Consider the following 26,879-nt stretch of genomic DNA (forward strand, 5'->3'; position numbering starts at 1 on the left):
GAACTGATGAGCAGTAAATCCTTGCCCTACCAGGCCCTGCAGATTACACACAGATTCTGGGAACCCTCCCGGCAGCCCTGTAGAATGATCCCCATGTAGAGACGAGGAAACAAGATCAAAGGATTGGGATAAGCGGTTAGGATTCAAAGTCAAGCTGTGCAGCTCCAGACGCCATGTCATCCCTCAAAACATTGGGTAACCCCTGCCACTAAGGGTGTGCAGAGATGGACAATCCTGTCCACTTAGGACATATCCTGGCAACACCTCTTTTGGAGGCCATTCTGGCAATAGCTATCAAAGGTGCCAACACACCCTGTGACCCAGCCACATCCCACATGCAAAGGCGGCACACATCACTGCACCTTGTTTGCAACAGCAATCATATGGGGCCAGCCTGACTGCCGGTCAAGAGGGAAGCAGTTAGTTACCTACGTTTCAGTTTATCCACATAACAGAATACTAAAAAGCACACTGTGGCTCTATAGTCCCTGAGTGGAACTCTTGCCAAAAGAGTGTGCACAGTATACTGCCGTTGCTACAGATTTTGCACAAGAAAACATATGCTTGAGATCACTGTCCTTGGAATTTTTACAAGAAACTGGTCATAGCACTTTGACTAGGGAAGTAAACTAAGTAAGCACAGCAGGGTGCAAGGAAGATCCACTTCTTCCTGTCTAACCTTTTAAGTTTGAACCATGTACATATATTACTAATTCAAAAGCTTTTTATTTTTTAAAGTGAAGCTTTACATCACTGGAAAACCAGTATTATTTACCATAAGTAAAAGAATTTTTTCAAAAGTACAAGAAAAATAAAACATTGCTACTAAATTCTAGCCAGACACCAGAGCTCGAAATGTTAAGAGAAGTATTAAAGCTCCGGGCACCAAAGACCTTCCCCTTAACAGAATTTGAGGATTTAAAGAACCCTGAAGATGGAATAAGTTCCTTATCGTGGTTAATATCCCTTAATGCCATAACTGCGCACACACGTAAAACTATCTCAGGCGCCATTCTCGGTGTGCATCTCTCCTGCTAGGAAACTGTGAAGAGGTTAGATTTGATCCTACAAGTTATGACAAGCCAACAAGTTATGGCTGCAGGCAGAAGAGAGATGGAGGCAGACACCCAATAGCGTCTGTTTAGAAATCATGAAGATCTTCTGTTACTCACGTTTCATCCTCTGTACGACCAGTGAAGTGATTAGACTTGTCTTCACACCACAGTCAGCCACGGACAGGCTTGCTAGAAAGCGACTCCTAAGTCTGGATGCACCAAAACCAGACAACACACTTGAAGTCATTAAGGTAACGAAAGAGTGAAGGGCATATGGGCATTTTTTGTAGTACTGTAACTTTTCTGTAAGTTTGAAATTATTTCAAAATGAAAAAAAAAAAAAAAAAAAAAAAAGATGACTACACGGTCAGGGAGTGGGGAAAGGCGAAAAGAGAATTAACATTTGTTGCGAGTCTTGAGAATTAAGATGCACCATGCACACTATTTCAATTATCTTGACAACACTGCCCAGTAAGAAGGTATTTATTATTATTCACAGATGAAGAAACCAAGACTTGGAGAGATTTGAAGTGATCCTCCCACAGTCACATTGCTAGCACACTGTAGGTCTGAATTCAAACCCAGCCAAGCCCGTGCTGTCTCCAGAGCCCATGGACCTGTGTGCACCATGAGGCCCAGAGCAGAGGATGTGAAGGAGCTGCCCACATTCAGAGGTTGAGACCAGACGTTCCTGTCTGATGGACAAAGGAGCTCAGGTAGTTGTAAAAGAGAATTTCCTGAGAGGCACAGTTAGTAAAGGTGTGGATGGATAACTGGAGACAGGATTAAAGAAGTCTCCCCTGGAGGTCTTCAGAACAGTGCGTCCTGCCTCAGGAAGGGAGTATAAATTAAACCAGGTGCCCATCCCTACACCACCCTGTGACTGCTGCCATACCCATGGACAGTACCTTTACTAGTACTTACTCATGTACACTGAAATCAAGTTATTTTTGAACCCAAATACATTTATACTATAAAGAACGTTACACCAAAGTAAATACATTAAAATTTTCATAAGAAGTTAACTGTAAAGATAAAAGATAAAGACAAAACAATGGGAAACAACGTTATTAAATGCTAACTGGACACATGCTGCCTGCTGAAGCTTCCAGCCTGAGGCCGGCTCTCTGTTAAAAAGGGATCAGCAAGAGCCAGTAAAAGACTTATTAGCATTAAACTGAGTCTTTGTTTTTAACAAAATGGGAGCTTGGATGAGAATTAAGAGGCATGGTTCTAACCCTGTCAAGCAACAGCAGTATTCGTCAGACACCATCCCTCATCACAGACGTGTGGCCCCCCCTGAGGAGGCACTGGGGTAAACACCACTCCCAGCGCCTCCTCAGGAGAGAAGCCAGGCAGGCCCAAGCAGCACAGGAAGAGCAGTGGGGTCCACGCCTCCAAAGGTCACAGAGCCAAAGTGGGTAGTGGCCACCACTGTCGCCCGTCCAGGTAGAGTCAGATGGTGGCTCCGCAGGGCCATAGGTTGTGAACCTCACCAGGCAGTTGCCTTTTGCTTCTTTAAGCTACTGTGTCATAGTCTATCTGGGATAATCTTTTTAGCTGACTTTGCACAACAGTACTACTCCTGTTCAAGAGCAGTGAAAAGGAGCAGAAAATGGAATTTGAAATGTAGAAATAAAATAATTGTGGGCCATGAGCTGTAATTTGATTTCATGCTTTACAAGGAAATGAAAGAAGGCTTCCTTAAAATGTATGGTTTCTGCTCTGTCCTCTCAACCCCCCTCCCCACTCCACTTTTTAACCATTTTAGGATTTCCTCTAGCACCGAAGAGAAAATAGGATTGTGGAAAATGTTCAGTTCTCAAGTGTCACTGCCACTCAGGGGCAAGCTCAACTTTAACGTGAACTTCCCATTCTGGGTAAGAGGAAATTCTTCAATTAATAAACCGGGTGTGCGGAGGCCAGTCTTTAAGGTTTAATCAATTTCATCTGTACTTAGGATAAAAAGACTGACTATTCTTTTTTCCCCCCTCATTTTCCTTCTTTAAAAAAATAATAAAATGAATGTTTTATTTTAAATTCTTTGAGGTTCATATCTCCTGTTTCAGGAAATATTGTCTATTTCATGTAGTGCGTATAAAAACTTCCCCCTTTTTCACTTTTGCTAAGAATCTTTTTTTCAAAAATAACTAAATTATCCTGGGCCCTCATATCATATACTGTAACAGCTTGGGAGATGATACAAATTATACAGGATTTTGGCAGATACCTCAGGAGTTGGGGAGGGAAACAGAAACAAATCACCAAATATGGATACAAGAACTTCTTCTGGACAAAACAGTAAGAGGTGGACAGGGGAACCTAAATTATTAAGAAAACCCATCCTAGAGCGACCTGAGCAAACTTCACAGTCAGTGATGTCTGAGAGTCCCAAACACACACCTCAGCTAGGAAAGAGACCCTGTCTGTGGACTGCCCAGTCCCTCACAGTTCCTTTAGCCAGGGGTGGGCACTAGAGAATGGCTCAGAATCTCTGAATAGCACCAGGGAGCACTCCCCAGCAGCACCAAATAAACTACAGGATTTGCCGATCAACCAGGAACAGGACTTTACAGGGGGACAGAGAATTCCTGAATCTTTGTCACACTGTCACTGGACACTCTGGGTCCACCCACATTCCTGAGCAGAGGCTGTGGTGAGACCTCTCATAGTAGAGAGTAAAGAGCACAAGCTTTGGGGAGGATCAGATCGGGTCTGAATCTCTGCTCCACTTACCAGCTGTCATGTTTTTCATAAAACACCTAAACGCTCTGGGTTGTTTCTTGATCTAGAAAATGGAGACGGGGGTTAGTCAAGTAGTTAGTGAAAACCACTACTAACCTTTTAGGAAGTTAGGTGATGCACCTAACACAGTGCTTGGAACAAAGAAGGTACCTGATCCATAGGAACAGAAGGGCCTGGCATTAGAGACCCATGCAAGTCAATGCCATCCCAGGTCTTCCCAATGCTTTTATCAAGGTGCCTTGGGAAAAACGCTACTTTTTAAGTCAATACTTTTCACTAAAACTCTGTAACTCGAGGACCCTCAATGTGATTGTGATTTCCATTGTGAAAATGAAGAAATTCTCATGGTTCACAAGAGTGGCTGCCAATTATCAAGGGTCTAAACTTTGCTGGCCACCGTGGCAGGCAACAGCCCAGTTATATATGAGAAATCTGAGGCTCAGAAGAGCTAGAAACAGTGTTCAGTACACAGTAAGTGCTCACTAAGTGAGAGAGAGGAGGTTAGAGAAGAAAGGATGGAGGTTAGGGAGGAAAGGAAAAAGGGGGAAATGGGGAGAGGAGAGGGAGGCAGAAAAGGAAAGAGGGAAGGAGGGGAGGGGAGGGGAAGGAAAGGAACAGTGCAATTCAGGACTGTACAACTCCCACAGCTAGAATATGGTGGAGCCAGGAGCCAAACCTGGGTTTGCCTGATCTGAGGCCCATCTTTGTTCCACCAGGTCTCCTCTTGAAGTGGCACCAAAGAGGATTTCTCTTGACGACAGTACCCTGCGATGCCAAAAGGAAACGCTGAAGGAAATTTCACCAGTAGTCCTTCCATTTCTAGAAGCTGGCTGGCCCCTGGGTTTCAGGGGACAAACATCTTCCCTTCCTATGGATAGGTGTGAGGAGAAATACCTGCAGATGTGCAGGTCACCATGAAAATGAGGGCCAGTGTGTGGGGAGAGAGCCACACAGGGAACACACTGGATGCCACTTCCACTTCCCCTACCTGCATGCCTAGTGAGACTTGGTCCCAGGGCTTTACCTACCTGAGCCCCAGTGTCTCCATCTGCAAGATGGGGATCATATATTCTTCACAGGACAGCACGGGGCTTACAGACCATACATGCAAACCTCACAACCCAGGGCCTAGCACACGGCAGGTACTTAATCATGGAAGTGATAATTATCAGTGTTCTTGGACCTGTGTTCCCATTCTCACAAATTCTACCAGTGGACAAAGGCCTGTCCTGAAATGGGGACAGTGAGCAGTGTTCCCAAACATAAAAGCCTACAGGGCCCAGTGGGCACCTGACCCGAGTAGGGTGGGCTAGGAGCAAGACAAGGTGTGAGACTATAGGGAACAAAAACTCCTGTACCAGGCTGTAGGAAACAGTCTCTCCTCAGCTCCAGCCCACGTTGCCAGACAGGAATGTGGGCTTGGAGTTGCCAGGTCTTCCAATTTTTCAAGAGAAGCCAAATATCTGTATTATTATATGAAATTTGCCAATTTTTAAATGTTGACAACCAACTCAAAAACATGTTTAAACTGTATGGCCCAAAAAAAACATGTCCGTGGTCCAAAGTGGACAGTGTGAGGTCTCTGGAGGGAATTTTCTCTAGGAAGGAAAGTTGGAAGAAACAGAATAAACATCCAGCTTCTTTGGCCAGTACCTGTTGGAATCAGAAAAGCACTCAGGACCAGTCTGCTGAGCTCTGGCAGTTTGATAGTCCCAAGCCCTCTTGCCCCTGACTGACATTTTGGCCTTGATAGGGATGGAAAAGATAGATGCCAGGAGGGGTTCACCCTCCAGGAACAGGACAGTGGGCTCTCTGGTGTCACCACACCCCCCAAGCACCACAGCAGAGGAGACCAGAGGCCATAGGCTTGGGGATCTGACAAACCTCACCTCAGACCTGGCCCCTGCTGGGCCACAGGATAAGCGCTGTCTCTCTGTCTCTCTGTCTCTCTCTCTGGCCTTGGCCTCTTCCAGGATGATGAAGAAGCAGTGCTGGCTCCCCAACCCCGTAACATACTGGACTGAGACCCTCATTGTGGCAACTTTGTGTAAAACCAGGAGTGACAAAAAAAGTGCCTACTTCACAGGACTTTCATGAGGATTGAAGTTGTTGTTGCATGTAAAAGCTCCAAACAGTGTCTGACATGTTATTTTCTCTCTGGTGGGGTTTCTTCCTCAAGTTTCAAGCATGGATCCCCATACCGAGTCTCAAAATACTTCTAGTAGCTAGAAAGTCTGATAATAACCTAAGACAATGATTTTCCTGGAAGAATGAAGCAGGAAAACCTCAGAGACACAAAGCTGGAATTTCCTCTCGGACAGAGTTCTTTCCTCACTGAGTCCTTGGTTAAGTCCTTTTCACAAGAAATCAGCATTGTCTTTATAGCTAATAATTAATGAGTGCTTTCTATGAGTTAAGCAACTATTCTAAATGCTTTGTGTGCATTAACTCATTTAATTCAATCCTAGGATGTCCGTAGTATCATCAGTACCCCCATTTTACAGAGGAATACATCAAGGCATAGAGAGGTTGTATCACCTGTCCAAGAATCAAAGAGTGTGTCCGCAGGCACGCTTGGCCCAGAGCTCCGGTTTCTGAAAGCACTACGTTACCCTGTGTGGAAGAGAGCGGACAATCTGGGCTCCCACCCAGGGACAGAGAGAAGGGTTGTGGGGTTGGGCCCCCAACTGCATCACCTTCTCTCTCCAGCCTCATCTACCACTCCCCATTCCTCACACTCCATGCTTTGGCAGGAATGACCTTTCTCATCTCCTCAACTAGCCATGATCTCTTCCACCCTAGGACTTTGGCATGTAGACATATGCCTGAAGCACTCTTCCCATTCTGATCTTTCTCCTGGTACTTCAGCCTTCAAATTTCAGCTTAGGTTTTCTGACTCTCCCTGGTATTTTCCCAGTTCTCCTTGGTCTGAACTGTGTCCCTCCCTCGGGGTCCCACAGTTCCCACACTGCCCTACGACACACCTAATCTGGGATTCACTGGTTCCCCTATAGCCTCACACACTGGGACAGGGATCTGGGCTTTTCCCCACAGGTTCCTCACATCCAGCAGCACAGAGCAGGTCCTTAATAAATACTCAGGGAGTGAATGAAAAGAACTAAGAGAGAGCAGAGTCAGCCTTCTAAATAACTGAAAATGTCCCCTCCATTAGCAATTAATGGATTCTTCCCTGTTCTTCGGTGGTGATGTCCTAGTATGCCAAAAAGGTACGTGTGCATGTTTAGAAACAGAGAGGAAGAAAAGTTGAGCAACCAAAGTAACCATGCCAAGGATAGGACGACATGCCATGAAGATCAGGGGGCCCAGGGCCTGCAGAGAGGGTCCAGGCTGTGTTCACTTGGACAGGACCACAAGCAAATCCCTACATGTCTACTGTACAGATTAAGAAACTGAGGCTCAGGGTGGTAAAGAAACCCATCCAAGTCCACACTGCTGGCAAGGGCAATGCTGGGACTCAGACGCAGATCTGTACAGCCCCTGGCCCCAGACCCCTTCTACCATCATGGAAGTGAGCTCCATCCTTCACAAGGCGCTTGTGGCAGGAAAACCAGGGCCACTCCTGTTGACTCACACACTCTGGGTGTTTTAAAGAAACAATGGTTGTTGCTGTGACCTCAGACATAAACAGGCATTGTAGAAATGGGTCCCCAGGCCAGAGAGAGCCCTTCCTTGAAGCAAAAAAAGCAAGGTGGGGGCATTCTTGATGAACCACAGCTGAAGGTACTGGAAGGTCAAGGCCTATCCAGAGCACCACCGAGTGGATGGTTCAGAGTTTGCAGTCAGAGTCAAAGAGAAGGGACTTAGGAAACTGTTTACTGGGAAGTAGGAGAAAAAAAGAAGGAAAGGGGGTGGGGAAATCTACCATAAAAAAATAAGTAAAATCAGCAGAATTCCTTCATGAAAAGGGTGGAATTAGCATATGGCCTCAGCTGCCAAGTGAGGCCATTGAAGCAAGCAATGTAAATGAGTTCAAGACACAATTAGACATTTTTCTGGATTGAGACAGAGGGGACTGAAGGAGGCATGGCAGGTCACATTTCAGACAGGCAGCAGGAACCCATTTCCCTGTGGAGCCCACCATGCAAGCCCTGAGCAAGTGACCACAGGGACAGCATGGATGGCAGGCCAAGCCAGCATCCCAGGCAAGTATGCCCACTTTGGAGGCTCTCCCTCCCCATTTACCCAAATGCCTCATTATAGTACCTGCAAAACAGCTATCCAGGCACTGAAATAAAAGTTTGATTCTGTGCCACTCTGTACTTGTGTATGCTGCCTCTGGGCTGGATCCCAGGCTTCAGAGATGAATCTGACCCAGTCCCTGCCCTCAAGGAGCTCACAGTCTGGTGGGGAGACGCACAGACCTGCAGTCAAGTACCTCAACACAGTCAAGTACATCAAAGATAAGAAATTTCTTCTAAGCAAACACACAAGAGGGGAATTCAGCAATTGGAGGCAGGGAGGAGGCCGGAAAGCTTAGGGAAGAGGCCATTCTGGGCAAAGGTCACAGCAGGAAGCCCTAGCTGCCAGCGCCTTGCCTCACAGAGGATGCTGAGCATGCAGGTCCCCAGGATCTTTGGGGAGAGTGTCAAGTCACCTCGAGCTTTGTGGAAAAGGACAGAATGACCAGGGGCGCCAACCACTGGCCTATGAACCAGATATGACTCAACTACAACACAGGACAGCTGTTCCCAATCTTCTCAAGAGCACAGCACATGTGGCCCACCCAAGGAACAGAAAAACACTGTCCCTTGTGAGGGACACAATTTATTAGGCCCCCTCTAGCCCAACTGGTTCTGATGCCTTCCTTTACGTGGCTTATGTACAGGCTGCCTCACTTCATCCAGCTTCCTGGGCCCTGTTTCCTCCAAGGTGAAATAAATGTTTACTCTAGTCACTCTAAAAGGACCACAAACATTTCCTTTGTGTTCTGAGCACACTCACTGGCACAGAGCATTTCCCGGCCCTCTGAGCTCCTCCTGCCTGATTCAAAGCAGGGTCCTGTCCTCCTGCATATCCCAATAGTCAGAATAACTTCTGCCAAGCTCTTGTGTCAATGAACTGGGTCTCTCAATTTAGAATGAGAAATAATCCTTAACACTCAGAGAAGAAGATGAGGTGCTTCCCCCTCAGCCCAACAACCTGTCTGTAAAGTGGCTTCACACCAGACCAGGTGAAAGAGTGACAGAACACGGGGCAAGTGCTAGGTACTGGCCTGTCCCTCCCTTCTTCTCTCCAAAGCCCTGTAAAAGTTGGATGCCTGGCCACCAGAGAGAGAAAAGGGATGCGTGAGGTCTTCCTCAGGGTGGGGAGGTTAGAGGAGGGCAGCGGCTGGTGCTGACTCAGTGCTCCACCCTCCTCCTTGGCAGAGAGAAATGGCATTCAGCTCCCATTTATAAACAACCAGCATGGTGCTGGGGACACTTATACCTTCGTTCACATAATCTTCACAACCCTGCAAAGTATAAGCACTGTAATTCCATCTTCCAAAGACAGAAGCTCAATGAGAGAGGTCAAGTCCCAAGACCAAAAGCACAGTGAGTGAGCGGCAGAGCCAAGAGCCCAAAGCCCGTGCTCCTCTATTACTCTGGAGAGCTCCCAGTAATCAGGGGTCCTCATTTTAGGGGGCCTTGCCACTATCCCTACCCCAGAAGGAGGTCCTTAAGAACAGATACAAAACCAAAGAAGAAAACCATACTGGCCCAGGACTGGGACTGGACTTGATAGAACAACCAGCTCTATCTTCTAGAGAAAAAACTTCTCTGTGCCAGGTGAGGCCTCCTGGGGCAGCACTCCTCTCCCAGCTGCAGCCCCTATATCCGTGGGCCAAAGCTTTAGGCTGAGGTTAGATGCTCCATCCTACTCAGGGTAAATGGTCCCAGGCAGCCAAGCATAGGGCATAAAACACAAAACTCAGAAAGAGAGGCGTGGGCTTGTGTCCCAACACTACTATTTGACCTGAGGAAGCCGATTCACTTCTCAGAACCTCAGGGTCCTCACCATTATCAAAGGCCTGGGGACACATGTGTCCCTCTAGCCTTTTTTTAGGGGGGAGAAGGCAGGAAGTAGGGGAGAATATTTTTTGAGAAAATTGGGGAAATTCTGAATATAATGGAGTATTAGATGATACCAAGGAATTATTAATACGTATTGTTGTGATAATGACATTGAGTTATTCAAGAAAATGTCTATTGTTTTAGAAATATATGCATACGCATTAGGGGAAAAATGCCTTGAGATCTTATGAATTTGTTTTAAAATACTTCAGAAAAAAGAGGGAAAACAGTTGAAACAAACATGGCAAAGTCTTAGTAATTGTTCAATCTGCATGATGGCTATATGAGAGTTCATTCTTCTATTTTGGGTATGTTTGAAATTTTTCATTAAAACCAACAAACAAACTAAAACCTCCTTGAAGACAGACTCTAGCAACAAAGAGATGAGTCCCAACGAGGACCTGGGAATGAGGCAGCATGCATGGAAGAAGGGCTTAGGGGGCCAAAGACACCATGTAAACACAGAAACAAGTCTAAAGAACTGTGATGTTTATTCTTTCGTAAACTTATGTCCCTATTATATACCAACTGCATTTCTTAGAATTCTTGAAAGCATACATACATACTACAAATGATTTCACTAAAATTTGCTAAGAAAAAATCATGGAGCAGAACAACCAAAACCAGGAGTACAGGAGGATGTCTAAGAGTGGGGATTCGTTCCTACAGTCAACAGCTTGAAAAATCCAGGCTGCAACATGTATATTAGAGATGTGAAAGAAACTATTGGTGGAACCATTACTAGTTCTAAAGTGAAGTAAACTATAGATCTATGCAAATCAAAAGTGTGAGAGAGAGAGCACATAGAAAATAACGGAAGTAGCTTCTCTCCCTGCCTCTGGCCTCCGCACTGACATGGCCTGGGCAGGAGCCAAGCCAGAGTTCAGCCAGAGCTGCAGAGACTAGGAAACATGGAGGCCTGAGCCAGCGTGCGCTACCCGGGCTGCAGCTGCAACCGTGGCTTCTCCTGTTCCCCCTTTGCTATCGACTTGACCGTTGGTGAGCTGGAAGCAGATCCCCCAGGCAGATGAGACAGGTTATCGTGTGGAAATGACTGTTCAAGGACAAGTGTTCTACCAGGTTAGAAGATGGGATCAAACAGGAGCAGAATCAGTGATCTTCCTGAAAATGAATACTTAAAGTCATCAGGCACAGAATCTCTCTGAGAATGACCCATTCTGGAACCAGCTTCTCTTCTTTTCTTTTTGTGCACCAACCAACAGTACTTAGTTGAAGCTCTTAGAAGAGGCAACTACTTCAGTTTGTAGGTCTTTAGTTGAAAAAAATCCTCAAACAGGAAACCCTGGTGCATTAATTAAGGTCTTCCTTTCTAGAACCAAAGAACTAAAACTTTCAGCAGAATGTCAGAACCATATCTTCATTTGGCAGACAAACAATGCTTTGTTTATTATTTGGCTGTTTGCTTAAAGTGTTCATTTGTGAGATGTCAGAGAAGGAATTACAACTTCATTTTACTTATGAAGAAAAATCTTCTGGTAGTTACAGTTGTGACTCAGAGAATCTTTTGGAAGAATTAGTCCGCTGTTTGATGCAGTTAGTCACGGCTATTCCACTTTTAGATACCATTACATATGAAACATCAGTACAGCTATAGCAACAATGGTTGTTTTCCTTTCCTGCCAACTCTTCCACAAGGAAGTTTTATGACAGAGCATCAGTCACAAGTATTTGATGTGAGGTCGATGTCTTCCATACACCAGCAAACTTGTGAAAACCTTAGTATATAACTTTATCAGACAAGAAAAGCCACCTCCTCCAGGAACACATTTTCCCTCAGTATCAGATGGATGGAGGACTACTCTATGGACTTGCACAGGAATAGCATAGCAATCGGACTCTGGACTGTCTTCACACTGGGAAGTGAGAGCAGCAAAGTGGCTGCCACTCCAGAACTTTCTTCCCCTCTGGCCAACCAGAGTCTTCTGCTTCTGCTGGTGCTGGTCAACCTGACAGATTCTGCCGATACAAAAAATCCCTACCGACAGGCCATTATGTCCTTTAAGAATACACAAGATAACAGTCCTTACCCCTTGTCAATTCCCCATGTTTTCCACATTAATTTTAACAGTTTGTACACAGCTCTATGTAAACATCAAACATCTGATCAAGCAACTCTCCTCTTGTATACACTGCTCCATCAGAATAGTAATATTAGAACATACATGTTTGCTTGTACAGATAGGAAAAATCTTGCCTTACCAATTCTAGAGATTCTGTATCACGCTGAAGAAAGAAATTCACACTGTGTGTACATGGCCCTTATATTGTTGATCCTTACGGAACATGATGGCCTCAACAGATCCATTCACAAAGTGATATTAAAAAATATTACTTGGGTTTTTAGACTTCCGGAAAAATGGCGGCGTAAGGTGAGCCTCTGTAAAGCTCCCCTGGAATTTACAAAGAATCGAACAACAAAAACTCCACAAGGGACTCCCTGCACAGCAGACAGGCAAGACGAAGAGGCCCACTACTGACTGAAATCACCTACAGGTGGGAGATTCGCGAGTGGGGGGAGGAGGAAAGGGAGAAGTACGCAGAGATGGAGCCGCACAGGCGCAGGACGCAGACCTAGCTCAGTGCGCCGAGCTCGCTGCTTCCCGGAACCACCGCAGCTGCGGGAGAGGGAAGAACTCGGACTGCTAGGGCTCCGCCAGGGCTCCACAGGGCTGAGGGGACAGCATATAACACGGCTGAACCCAACGCTCACGGCACAGACCTCGGAGAAAAGACTGAGGGAAAAAGGCTGAAAACGGTGGTTTAAGCCCGCACTGCCGAGCAGAGACGGAGCCTTAAGCACTGAGACTAGCCGCCCCCTCCCACCCCTCCCAGAGCTCGCCCCGCCCCCACCTGCCCGGTGCTAGAAGCGAAACAGTAGCAGTGTCAGATCAAAACAACAGAAAATTTGCTGTATTGAGAAGGGTGGGCCGCAGACACAAATTCACAGCCCAACTGGTTCCGGCAAAGGGGAGGGAGCCGTGGAGGCACGACCGGCTGTGGTGGTGGTCGCCGCCATTGCTCTGGGCCACCTCTCACAACTCACCCCGCCCCTGGCCCCACCTATCTGGGCGGATCCCTGCAGGAGTAAACAGAACTGCTGAAACATACGGGCTCTGAATCAGGAGCTGGAAGAGCTTTGGAACATCAAAAGCTCTCTGCATACCCACCGGGACACTGCGCCCTGTGACCTAGACGAACTATTAACAGAGGAGAAGCCCGTCTCCCAGGGAATCCCCCCATTGTGTGAGAAGCAGGAATAGTGCAGAGAAAACAGCACTACCGTGTGGGAGAAGAAAAATAAATTGCAGTTGGAGAAATAATAAGACATTCTACCAACAAGTACTGGCAAACAAAAGAAAGACCTCTTCCTATCAACCTGTTGCAGAAGTCACTCCTGTAGATGTCTAGGAAGAGAAATAGTAAACCAGTAATCGCCATGAATAACCAAGGCAACAAGATAGCTCAGAAAGAAAGTGAAAAATCTCCAGAGAAGGCACTTAAAGATACAGAAATATGTGACTTAAATGACAGAGAATTCAAGATTGCAGTTCTGAAAAAAATCAACGAGATACAAGAAAACACAGATAGGCAGTTAAAGGAACTCAGAAACTCAATCAAAGAACAGCATGAGCATTTTATGAAAGAGATTGAAATTTTAAAAAAGAACCAAATAGAATTTCTGGAGATTAAGAACTCAATAGAAGAAATTAAGAATGAAATAAACAGCTTAGGTAGTAGAGTTGACCAGATGGAGGAAAGAATCAGTGACATCGAAGACAAAAACCTGGAAATGACACAGATAGAAGAAGAAAGAGACTTGAGACTTAAAAGAAATGAAAGAACTCTACAAGAACTTTCTGACTCCATCAGAAAGAGCAATATAAGAATAATGGGCATACCAGAAGGAGAAGAAAGAGAGAAGGGAACAGAGAATATATTCAAACAAATTGTCGATGACAACTTCCCAAATTTGTGGACAGAACTGGACCCTCGAATCCAAGAAGCAAATAGAACACCTAGTTACCTCAATCTCAACAGGCCTTCTCCAAGGCACATTGTATTGAAGCTGTCTAAAATCAATGACAAAGAAAGAATCCTCAACGCAGCCAGGGAAAAGAAGACGGTAACTTACAAAGGAAAGCCCATTAGATTATCATCAGATTTTTCAGCAGAAACTCTACAAGCCAGGAGGGAGTGGAACCAAATATTCAAACTATTGAAAGAGAGAAATCATGAGCCAAGAATAATATATCCAGCAAAGATATCCTTTAGATATGAAGGAGGAATAAAGACCTTTCCAGACATACAGAAGCTGAGGGAATTTTCTAATACACGACCTGCACTACAAGAAATACTAAAGGAGGCTATTTGACCACCATCAACAGGGACAATTTGTGGCAACTAAAACTCAAAAAGGGGGAGAGTAAAGGCCTGAACCGGAATATGGGAATGGAGAAAGTAAGCGTGCTGAAGAAAATGGAATACTCTAAATATCAAACTTTCTTTTACATAAACTTAAGGGTAACCACTCAAAATAAATCCAAAATTCAAATATATACTGAAATAAAATAAGAAACAGAGGGAAATATCATAGAATACCACCACACAGAAATCACAGACAACAACAAAAAGGCAAAGAAACAATGGAGACACAGCCTTACCAGAAAACTAAAGATAGAATGACAGGAAATCCTCACATATCAATAATCACCCTAAATGTAAATGGACTGAACTCACCAATAAAAAGGCACAGAGTAGCAAATTGGATCAAAAAACTAAACCCAACCATATGCTGTCTCCAAGAGACACATCTCAGCTACAAGGACAAGCATAGACTCAAAGTGAAAGGGTGGAAATTGACACTCCAAGCAAATGGTGCCCAGAGAAAATCAGGTGTAGCCATAATGATATCAGATGAAACAGACTTCAAGGTGAAAAAGATAACAAGAGACAAAGATGGACATTTCATAATGGTGAAGGGGACTGTACAACAAGAAGACATAACAGTCATCAATATTTGTGCCCCCGATCAGGGAGCACCGAAATACACCAAGCAACTACTAACAGAACTAAAGGGAGAAATTGACCAAAACACAATTATACTAGGGGACTTAAATACATCATTGACAGCTATGGACAGATCATCCAAATGGAAAATAAATAACGAAATAGTAGCCCTAAATGACACATTAGATGAAATGGACATAATTGACATTTATAGAGCACTTCATCCTAAAACATCAGACTACACATTCTTTTCTAGTGTACATGGAACATTCTCAAGGATAGACCATATATTGGGACATAAAATCAGTCTCAACAAATTTAAGATGATTGAAATCATACCATGCATATTCTCTGATCACAAGGCTTTGAGATTGGATATCAACTGTAAAAAGAAAGCGGGAAAAAACACAAATACATGGAGATTAAACTACATACTTTTAAAGAAGGACTGGGTCAAAGAAGAAGTTAGAGGAGAGATCGAAAGATACATAGAAACAAATGACAATGAAAATACATCCTACCAAAATTTTTGGGATGCAGCGAAAGCAGTTTTAAGAGGGAAATTTATCTCATTACAGGCCTATCTCAAGAAACAAGAAAACTCCCAAATAAATAACCTCATGTTACACCTTAAAGAACTAGAAAAAGAAGAACAAGTAAAACCCAAGGTCAGCAGAACAAAGGAAATAACAAAAATTAGAGCAGAACTAAATGAAATAGAGAACAAAAAGACAATAGAAAAAATTAATGTGACAAAGAGCTGGTTCTTTGAAAAGATTAACAAAATTGACAAACCCTTGGCTAGACTTACTAAGATAAAAAGAGAGAAGACACTGATTAACAAAATCAGAAACGTAAAGGGGAAGTTATCACGGACACCACAGATATACAAAGGATCATCCAAGAATACTATGAAGGACTCTATGCCACCAAATTCAACAACCGAGAAGAAATGGACAAGTTCTTAGAAACATATAGCCTTCCAAGGCTGAACCATGAAGAACTGGAAAATCTAAACAGACCGATCACCAGTAACGAAATTGAATCAGTCATCCAAAACCTTCCCAAAAGCAAAAGTCCGGGACCAGATGGCTTCACTAGTGAATTCTACCAAACCTTCAAACAGGATCTAATACCAATCCTGCACAAACTCTTCCAAAAAATTGAAGAAGAGACAGTACTCCCTAACTCATTCTATGAGGCCAACATCACCCTGATACCAAAACCTGGTAAGGACAGCACAAAAAAAGAAAACTACAGACCAATATCTCTGATGAATACCGATACAAAAATCCTAAATAAAATTCTAGCAAATCGAATACAACAATGCATTAAAAAGATTATTCATCACGACCAAGTGGAGTTCATCCCCGGAGCACAAGGATGGTTCAACATACGCAAATCCATCAATGTGATACATCACATAAACAAAATAAAGGACAAAAATCATATGATTATATCAATTGATGCAGAAAAAGCATTTGACAAGATACAACATCCATTTATGATTAAAACACTTAAGAAAAAGGCAAAGAAGGAAAATACCTTAACATAATAAAGGCCATATATGACAAGCCCTCTGCTAATCTCATAATTAATGGAGAAAAACTGAAGCCCTTTGCACTACGTTCAGGAACACGACAGGGATGTCCCCTATCACCTCTGCTTTTCAACATAGTGTTGGAAGTCCTTGCCAGAGCAATCAGGCAAGAGAAAGAAATAAAAGGCATCCAAATTGGGAATGAAGAAGTTAAATTATCACTCTTTGCAGATGACATGATGCTATATATAGAAAACCCTAAAGACTCCACCAAAAAGCTATTAGAAACAATCAATGAATACAGTAAAGTTGCCGGCTACAAAATCAACGCACAAAAGTCCATTGCCTTCCTATATACTAACAATGAAATCTCAGAAAAAGAAATACCAAAAACAATTCCTTTTGCAATTGCAGCAAAAAGAATAAAATACCTAGGAATAAACTTAATCAAGGATGTGAAAGACATATATGGTGAAAACTATAAGACATTTTTGAAAGAAATTGAAGAAGACACAAAGAAATGGAAAGACATTCCGTGCTCATGGATTGGAAGCATCAACATAAGTTAAAATGGCCATATTACCCAAAGCAATATGCAGATTCAATGCAATCCCCATCAAAATCCCAATGGCATATTTTAAGGAAATAGAACAAAAAATCATTAGATTTGTTTGGAACCACAAAAGACCCCGAATAGCCAAAGCAATTTTAAGAAAAAAGAACAATAATGGAGGTATCGCACTCCCTGACTTTGGCTTGTAGAAAAAAAATGGGCAGAGGACTTGAAGAGACATTTCTCCAAAGAGGACATACAAATGGCAAATAGACATGAAAAAATGCTCAACATCACTAATCATCAGAGAAATGCAAATCAAAACCACAATGAGATATCACCTCACCCCAGTCAGAATGGCTATCATCAACAAGACAAATAGTAACAAGTGCTGGAGAGGCTGTGGAGAAAAAGGAACCCTCATACACTGTTGGTGGGAATGCAGACTGGTGCAGCCGTTATGGAAGGCAGTGTGGAGGTTCCTCAAAAAACTACGAATAGAATTGCCATATGACCCAGCAATCCCTCTCCTGGGTATCTACCCAAAAAATATGAAAACATTTAGAGATAAAGACACGTGTGCTCCAATGTTCATTGCAGCTTTGTTTACGGTGGCCAAGACATGGAAACAACCAAAATGTCCTTTGATAGATGAATGGATAAAGAAGTTGTGGTATATATACACAATGGAATACTATTCGGCGGTAAGAAAAGATGATATAGGAACGTTTGTGACAACATGGATGGATCTTGAGAGAGTAATGCTGAGCGAAACAAGTCAGACAGAAAAAGCAGAGAACCATGTGATTTCACTGATATGTGGTATATAAACCAAAAACAACAAAAGAACAAGACAAACAAATGAGAAACAGAAACTTATAGACACAGATAATAGTTTAGTGGTTGCCAGAGGGTAAGGGGGGTGAGGGGTGAGGGGTGGGGGGTGGGGGGTGGGAGATGAGGGTAAGGGGGATCGAATATATGGTGATGGAAGGAGAACTGACTCTGGGTGGTGAACACACAATGGGATTTATAGATGATGTAATACAGAATTGTACACCTGAAATCTATGTAATCTTACTAACAATTGTCACCCCAATAAATTTAATAAAATAGAATTAAAAAAAAAAAAAATATTACTTGGGGTGGCCGGATGGCTCAGTTGGTTAGAGTCCGAGCTCTGAGCAACAGGATTGCTGGTTCGATTTCCACATGGGCCAGTGAGCTGCGCCCTCCACTAGATTGAAGAAAAGGAACCGCTGCTGATCTTCCGGAGGGGCAGCCGGATGGCTCAGTTGGTTAGAGCACAAGCTCTCGACAACAAGGTTGCTGGTTCAACTCCCACATGGGATGGTGGGCTGCAACCTCTGCAACTAAGATTGAAAACGGCGGCTGGACTTGGAGCTGAGCTGTGCCCTCCACAACTAGATTGAAGGACAACGACTTGGAGCTGTTGGGCCCTGGAGAAACACACTGTTCCCCAATATTCCCCAATTTAAAAAAAAGAAAAAAAAACTTAAATATATACGTGTGTGTGTGTGTGTGTGTGTGTGTGTGTGTGTGTGTGTGTATATATATATATATATATATATATATATATATATATATATATATATTACTTGATATTCAGAACGGGTTTTAACTAAAATTTCACTGGGGAGGGCCGGCCTGGTGGCTCAGGCGGTTAGAGCTCCATGCTCCTAACTCCGAAGGCTGCCAGTTCGATTCCCACATGGGCCAGTGGGCTCTCAACCACAAGGTTGCCGGTTCAACTCCCACAAGGGATGGTGGGCTATGCCCCCTGCAACTAGCAACGGCAACTGGACCTGGAGCTGAGCTGCGCCCTCCACAACTAAGACTGAAAGAACAACAACTTGAAGCTGAACAGAACCCTCCACGACTAAGATTGAAAGGACAACAACTTGACTTGGAGAAAAGTCCTGGAAGTGCACACTGTTCCCCAATAAAGTCCTGTTCCCCTTCCCCAATAAAATAAAAAATAAAATAAAATAAAATAAAATAAAATAAAATTTCACTGGGGAGTCTCCAAATACTGGTTGTGATAAGAACCATTCAATACAGCAGGACAAGGATAAGAGACAAGAACCTTCACACAGATTGTTTGGCAACTTTAGCTGTCAGACCAGTTTCATTCTCTCCATCAGTATGCTGCCCAGAGGATCCTCAGTTTGTTTCCCTTGCCATCTAAAAAACACAACAAAGTTCTGGAAAAAACCACATGGTCCTTGAGTTCCAATGATGTTCCTCTACCAGATTACGCATAAAACCTAAATGTCACTGAAGAAGTGATTCTGATGATGTTAGAGATCATCGATTCCTGCCTGACAAATTCTGTTCACCACAATCCAAACCTGGTACATGTACTGCTTTACAAATGAGATCTCTTTGAATAATTTCTAACTCATCCATCATTTCAGGATATAATGCAAAATACCGACCTGGTGATCACCTTCTTTAGCTCAAGGCTGCTACAAGCTGGAACTGAGCTGTCAGTGCAACATATCATGGAAATCATCAAGCAAGGAGTTGTTGCACTGCCCAAAGACATGCTGAAGGAATTTCCAGAACTGAAATTCAAATATGTGGAAGAAGAGCAGCACAAGGAGTTTTTTATCCCCTATGTCTGGTCTCTGGTCTACAACTCAGCTGTAAGCCTGTACTGGAACCCACAGGATATCCACCTGTTCACAATGGATTCCGACTAGGGGACATTTCCCACCCCTGACCCCCCTCCAGCCAAGCAGCCCTTCTAGTTTTTTTTTTTTTTTTTTTTTTTTTTCTGGGGAACATAAGTAGACAGACTGCCTGGTATATCTTCTATTAAAGAGGATCACATAGGTATGTTTCTCTTGCACACTTGGATTCAGAGAACTGGTGACTGCTGGCAATAGATCACTCAACTTAGATTGTAGTGCAAAAAGTGTGGGGGATACACAACAGTAATAAATATAAAAACATGCTATTCAAAAAACAGAAAGAAAATAACTGTAGTAAAGAATAGAGGGGCCGGCCCGGTGGCTCAGGCGGTTAGAGCTCCATGCTCCTAACTCCGAAGGCTGCCAGTTCGATCCCACATGGGCCAGTGGGCTCTCAACCACAAGGCTGCCAGTTCAATTCCTCGAGTCCCACAAGGGATGGTGGGCAGCGCTCCATGCAACTAAGATTGAACATGGCACCTTGAGCTGAGCTGCCACTGAGCTCCCGGATGGCTCAGTTGGCTGGAGCGTGTCCTCTCAACCACAAGGTTGCCGGTTTGATTCCTCGAGTCCCGCAAGGGATGGTGGGCAGCACCCCCTGCAACTAAAATTGAACACGGCACCTTGAGCTGAGCTGCCGCTGAGCTCCCGGATGGCTCAGTTGGTTGGAGTGCGGGCTCTCAACCAAAAGGTTGCCGGTTCGACTCCCGCAAGGGATGGTAGGCTGTGCCCCCTGCAACTAGAAAACGGCAACTGGACCTGGAGCTGAGCTGCGCCCTCCACAACTAAGACTGAAAGGACAACAACTTGACTTGAAAAAAAGGCCTGGAAGTACACACTGTTCCCCAATAAAGTCCTGTTCCCCTTCCCCAATAAAATCTTTAAAAAAAAAAAACAACGAATAGAGCAAGGAAACACAGAAAATTTTTTAAACAATAGAACAAGATGAGAAAAGACCAAATGTTTAATAATGGCATTGTAAAGGGAATAAATTAACCTATTGAAAGAATGAATTTTTCAAAATACAATCCTATTTTGATGGCTTTGGTTGAGTGGCAGCTTTTGAAATGATTTCCTGTCTCTGTTTTTCCTTAGCTATGTTTTCTGATTTCCCCACAAGGTGCGTGTGTGCACGTACACACATATATGTGCACATCGTCAATGGGCCAGGCATTAAATCAGGGTCTAAGCACTATACAAAAATTATCATACAACAACCCTATGTTACTGTTATTAAATTTTTCATTTTATAGATGAGGATACTGAGACACAGATCAACCTTTCATTCTTAGTCAGCTAATAAAAGCATAATTTTGTATGTAAACTTTAGAAAGTAAATGGTGAGTTAGTGTCAGACTCCACAAGTTCAGGGAAAGATCCCCAACTTGTGGACTGCCCTCCCTTCAGCCAGTTCCAAGTTCAGGGGTCTCCGGGCCACATGCACTTCTGATCAACTAGCTGCAAGTATGGGGAGTTCTCACAATACCCCTCAAGTTAGATATTTCACTAAAACAATTCACAGAACTCAGGAAAGCATTATATTTACAATTAGTTTTATAAAGGATACAAATCAGGACCAGTCAAATGAAAAGACACATAGGACAAGGTCTGAGTGGGTACTAAATGCATGCCCTCTCCCTATGGAATCAGAGCACATCACCCTCAGAGCACACCAATCTTCATCAACCAGGAAGCTCCAGTGAACTTTAGTGTCCAGAGTTTTTATTGGGGTTTTATTACACGGGCATGAGAATCATTGACCAAGAGATAGAACTGAATCTCCAGCCCCTCTCTTTCCTTAAGAGGTCGAGAGGTCAGTAGTGTCTGTGGCCCAACGCAACAACCTTCTAATCACATAGTCTTTCAGACATGACCAGCCCATCCCTTAATTCTTCCCTTTAGTGTAATCTCAGGTGTGGTCCAAGAGCCCACCAGTGAAGAACAAAGACACTGGTATCACTAGGGAAATTCCAACGGTTTTAGAAGCTCCATCCCAGGAAACCAGGACAAAGACCAAATTCTTTATTATGCAACAATAAGGCTAAAATATGTTGCCCTCCATTCCTCCCTCTTCTGTCACTGCAAAACTTAAGCCTCCACCTAATGATGGAGCCATCTCATTTCTGGTGATCTACTCTAAAGAATAATGTGAAATGCAAACAAATGCTCATCACAGTGTTATCAGAGTAGGAAACATTTTAATGCATATATTCATCAAGAGGAGGGAATAAACAAAGAATAGCAGAGCAAAACAGTGGGATACTTGGAAGCCACTAAAAATGTTTTCAAAGAATATTTAATGATACAGAAAAAGGCTCATTGTTTAAAACACTTTTTAAATAAAGGTCTAAAAATTTATATTCAGTGTGATTCTCTACTAGAAAAAAAGAGTATGTCAAAATATTAACAGGAGTTATCCTGAGTAACTAGATTCTTATTTCTTCCTTGTACCTTCCTCTACTTTCCAGATTTTTAATATGCATAAGTTGCTTATATATTTGGGGGGAAGGGAAAGGCTTTTTAAAAAATAACACATGAAGACTAAAACTACATACAGATAACCCATGAAGCATTAATATGCCAATTAATCTGAAAGTACATAGCAATGACTACATTTTCAATACTTACAATTTCTTCTTGGTTTTTTTTCAAATCTATTTTTTTCATAATGTCCTAATCTCACTATGGATTCCATTCCTTCGTTTACATTTCAAACATTCTTATTTTAAAGCCCCTTTCAGATTTATTTCATGGCTTCTAATTCCTAGGGTACGAATTTTTGTATTTGTGTCTAGAATGTCTTTTTCATGGTGGTAATTTTCCTTGTGTGCCTTGTGGTTTTATCTGTAAATTCCTCCTCAGCAATGGTTTCCTGTGGGAGTTTTTACATGGGTGTGACTGGAGAGCGCTCCTGTGGGGTGATGAGGAGCTACGGTGGCCAGGACCCAATGGTATCACCAGTTTTTACATTAATTTCTTGGCTCAGGGTTTCCACACGCACTAATGGTGCGGATATGAACCTTGCAGCTGGGTGTACACAGCCTCAGGAATTCCGTCCTTTCCTGGGGGAGAGGGACTCTTTCTGAGCCCACCTCCCAAGGTGACCAATTCATCTCGATCTGCTGGAGGAGAACCTTCTTAGTTCCTTTTCTTAATTTATGAGGTGACCTTTTACTTCTTTAGTCTGCATACCTGTGAACCAACTGCCCTCCAATCCTATTCACTGCTGTAAATCTGACTTCCTTTTCATGTCCAACCCTTAAAGATGTTCCTTTCTGGCTCCTAAACCTAGCTGCATATTTGTCCTTCTCTTCCTGTTTCTTCACTTTATCCAGCATGTCACTGTGTTTGGGACACAAGGGCTTCCAATGGCAGCACGGCCCACCACACTAACCAGAATTCTGAGAGAATGGCAAATTCTAAGGGGTCAGAGGTAGCATACTGTGGGGGACACTCAACATCATGCCTTCCTCACCACTTGAAAACACTGATAAAAACTAAACGTACTGAGAGTAACTGGAAGTCATTTTGGGGAAAGAAAACTATAACCAGAATTGTCATGTCATTTCCAAGTCAGAAAGACCTGGATCTGAACCCTGGTTCTGCTAGCTCGACAATGAGGCGCCGATCTGTCCCACCACGCCACAGGGCTATCATGAGAACGGGCAATTACATACATAAAGTAATGTAGAGACCGCACAGGCCTGAAGCCTGGTGTCCTGCGGAATGTTCCTGGGAAGTTGATCTCTGCTTGGCCTGGTCTCATAGTACACATTCAAGGACAGGCTAGGATTGTTTGTACCAATTACTTCAGGCAGGTACAGAGTCAGAACTTCGGAACAGTGAGTGAAGCAGGGACCAGGAGGGCATAAAAATCCTCATAAGGCAAAGGGAGTTTCTTGCACCCGGAGAAATCCTCAGACTCTGTGGCTATCGTGGCAACTTCTGAGAACCTGGCCGTTCACACCTGTCTGAGAGCATGCTGTGTTGTCTTCTGCTTTCTGTAATGGTCTCTGAAAATGCCCTTATCATCTGACACTGAAGACATTTATGTCCTCTGTCTAAGGGCACTTGTGTACCATCACTGGCCACACCCAACAGCCACAGAAGCACAACAGAGTGCTCAACGAATAAGAGTGATTCCTACTATCCTAAGTTCCACCTCTAGAGAGGTGGTGCGTCCAATTCATTCAATTCCAGAGATATTCCCTGGCTGGAACTCAGGCACAGACTTAGAACGTCTGGGTTCAAATCTCAGCTCTACTGCTTATAAACCTAAAGACTTTGTTCAGTTACGCTCTCTGTCCTCGCTTTGCTCATCTGCAAGATGGGGGTGATAATTGTACCTATCTCATAGGGTGGCAGTGAGAAATACATGTTACTCTACTAGAGTGCCCAGAACAATGCCTGGCCCACAGTAAGTGCTATGTAAAGGTTTGCTGTTAATCATTCTTTTTGCTCCTAAGCATTATTTAGGAACAATACTATGTTCCTTGATACAACTATAACTAGGACAATGTTTCATTAATGAGCTCAGATAGCAGGGCAGCGCTAGGTCCTAGGGACACACTGGAAGAGCACTCCTTCAAGATTCATTTCATCAGTACATTTTTTTTTCCCATTCCTAATGCTGTACTCCGCTTCTTGTAAGTGCATACATATATACATATATACATACATACATACATACATACATACATATATATATATACACACACACACACATACATACATATACATACAAACTTGTAGTTGACATTCATTATTGTTCAGCTTCAGGTGTACAGTGCAGTGATCAGGCATCTACATCATCCCTGAGGTGGTCTCCCTATCATCAGTACATTTTTGTTTAGTGTCTCACTATGGGCCAAGAACTACTCTAAGGGAATGCAACAGTTTCGCAAAACAAATAGGGTCTCTGTCCTCATGAAGTTTATATTCTAGTGGGAGACACAGTTACTTTATTTAGATAGAGATAAAAGCTATGTAGAAAATTAAACAGGATTATGACATAGAGTGGTGGAGTGCAGTGGGGTGATAGTCTAAAGAGCAGTCGGGAAGGTTCCCTTGGAAGATAAAAGTGAAGTGTGTTCTCAGCAGAGGATATAGGAGAGAAGGCCCTTGTGAGAGAACAGGTCTGAGTGGCTGCACACAACAGGCTGAGGGGAAGGTGACCGGGGAGGGGCTGAGTCATGTGGATCCTTGAAGGCTAAAGTAGGAGCTTGGGTTTTATCTCACTTGTAACAGAAAGCCAACGGCAGTTTTTTTAAGTGAGGGAGTGATATGTTTTTTAAAGTTCACTGTGGTCCCCATGGGGACAACAGATTATTAAGGGTGAGAGGCCAGTTGGGAAGCTGCTGTGGTGTGCCAGTGGGAGAGGATGGTGGCTGGGCCAGGACAACACCAGGGAGGGTGGTGCTGCTCTGCTGCACAGGACTCAGCCTAAGTGAAGCAGCTTAGACACAGGTGGCAAAGCTTACAGGGGAATTCAGCCCCACCCCTTCCTGGGATCTAATACAGAATGTCTAATCCCCTCATTGCATGTTCACAGGCCCATCTCCCCACTGGGCTGTAAACTTCCTGACAGCATGCACTGAGTTTTATGCAGCTGCACAGTGTTCCCAAAGCACAGTGCCCCCTAAGCTTTTTGAAGATATGAAGGAAAACCTGCCTACATACAACTGAAAAGAACAGACAAGGGGAAGAATTCTTGTCTTCCTTAGGGAGAAAGCTACAGATAAAGTCTGAAACCAAGAAAAACAAAAAGCAGTATAATAAACATGTTTTAAAGATTATACAAAAAAATATCAACTAACAGAATTGAAAATGGTTGCCTTCGGGGAGAGGAAAGGCTCTGTTCTTACTTATCTGGCTTCTCTGCTAGATTATAAACTCTGGGTGGGCGGGGGCCCCATCCTGTCCACCCACTGTACCAGCACAGTGCTTGGCACGTAGGATGCATTCAGTAAATGCTGTCACAATGAATATCCAGTCCGAATCATTCTTTTAAACCCCAACCCAAATGTCTGGAAACATACTAAAATAATGACTGAATGGACACATCGAAAGGAAGAATGAAACACAAATCTAGACAGTGGAGCAGCTCAAGTAGCCCACTGTTAAGACATGGACACTGTATTTGGTCCAGAAAGCCAGCTGCATCTGTTTGTTAAAAGCAACTAAAACAAAAATTGTTTTAAGTTACAGCTGGTGTCTGGGCCACTTTATCAAGCACTTAAGATACAGAGCTGATTATTTTTCTGGCAACAATGGAAAGAGAAAGGCTGCAAGTACAGTGTCCTGTTACCAACTATTTCCAGAGCGGTTCTTATAGTCAACATCTGTGTCAAGGCCAGAGACAACTAAAGAGAATTATCCATGATGCTGGTTGCACTTGATCTTTTTTTCTTACATTTTCCCCTCTTGCATTTCAGTTCCTTCAATCATGCAAACTACAACCCCTTGGAGAGCATCTTTCTGTGGTCACAGTGCTATCTGCAAAAAGCCCATTAAAAAGGGACTTGGATTAAAAGAAACGTGTGCACTGTGGTCTTGACTCTTGGTCTCTGCCTCCTTGCTTGGACCTGGATTCCTCAACACCAGCTCTCCACTGGCCTGCTGTATGGTCTTGAGCAAACCTCTTCACCCCCGCCCCCCGCCCAGACTTTCCTCTTCTATAAAACCTGAGCGAATTATGGAGCAAAGTGGAAATGTTTTCACAGCGCCAAGCACAGAGCCAGAAATATAGAAGGTGCTCAATAAATGGGATAATTAATATTTGACTCATTCTCATCACTCACACCATCCTTACCCCTCTCCCTAAAATGCTGAGGTTTCCCGTGAGGCCTATTTCCAAGATAATGATGGCAAAAGTGGAAAAGAAGACCACAGCTAAGATGACAAGTTATGTAGACAGGAGGCGGGGAAAAGGGAGCTGGCACCGTGTGACTTGCTCCAGATTCTCATTTATTCATTTAATTCAAATACATCCAGGCAGGTCCTAGGGGGACACGTGAGCAGGTCCAGGCAGTCTAGGCAGATGTAGATCTAAGCATCTTACCTAGTGATCCTCAAGAACTTCCTACTGGAGGGCGAGAAAAGCAAGACCGTGTCTCTGGCTGTGCACAGCAGCTACCAGACAGGACATCACTTCTACCCCAACCTCAC

At 43.6% G+C, this 26,879-nt stretch overlaps 1 protein-coding gene and 1 pseudogene across 3 annotated transcripts in view; one reads left to right on the forward strand and one right to left on the reverse strand.

Moving 5' to 3' along the window:
* Nucleotides 1-26,879, reverse strand: part of EEFSEC (eukaryotic elongation factor, selenocysteine-tRNA specific) — a 297,801-nt gene that overhangs the window by 207,046 nt on the left and 63,876 nt on the right. The window lies entirely within an intron of this gene.
* On the forward strand, nucleotides 10,963-19,721 carry LOC109438670 (dymeclin-like; annotated as a pseudogene).

The sequence above is a fragment of the Rhinolophus sinicus genome, chromosome 4 (genome assembly GCF_057876585.1).
Source record: "Rhinolophus sinicus isolate RSI-liver-muscle chromosome 4, RSI-T2T, whole genome shotgun sequence".
In the NCBI taxonomy this organism is placed as follows: Eukaryota; Metazoa; Chordata; class Mammalia; order Chiroptera; family Rhinolophidae; genus Rhinolophus; species Rhinolophus sinicus.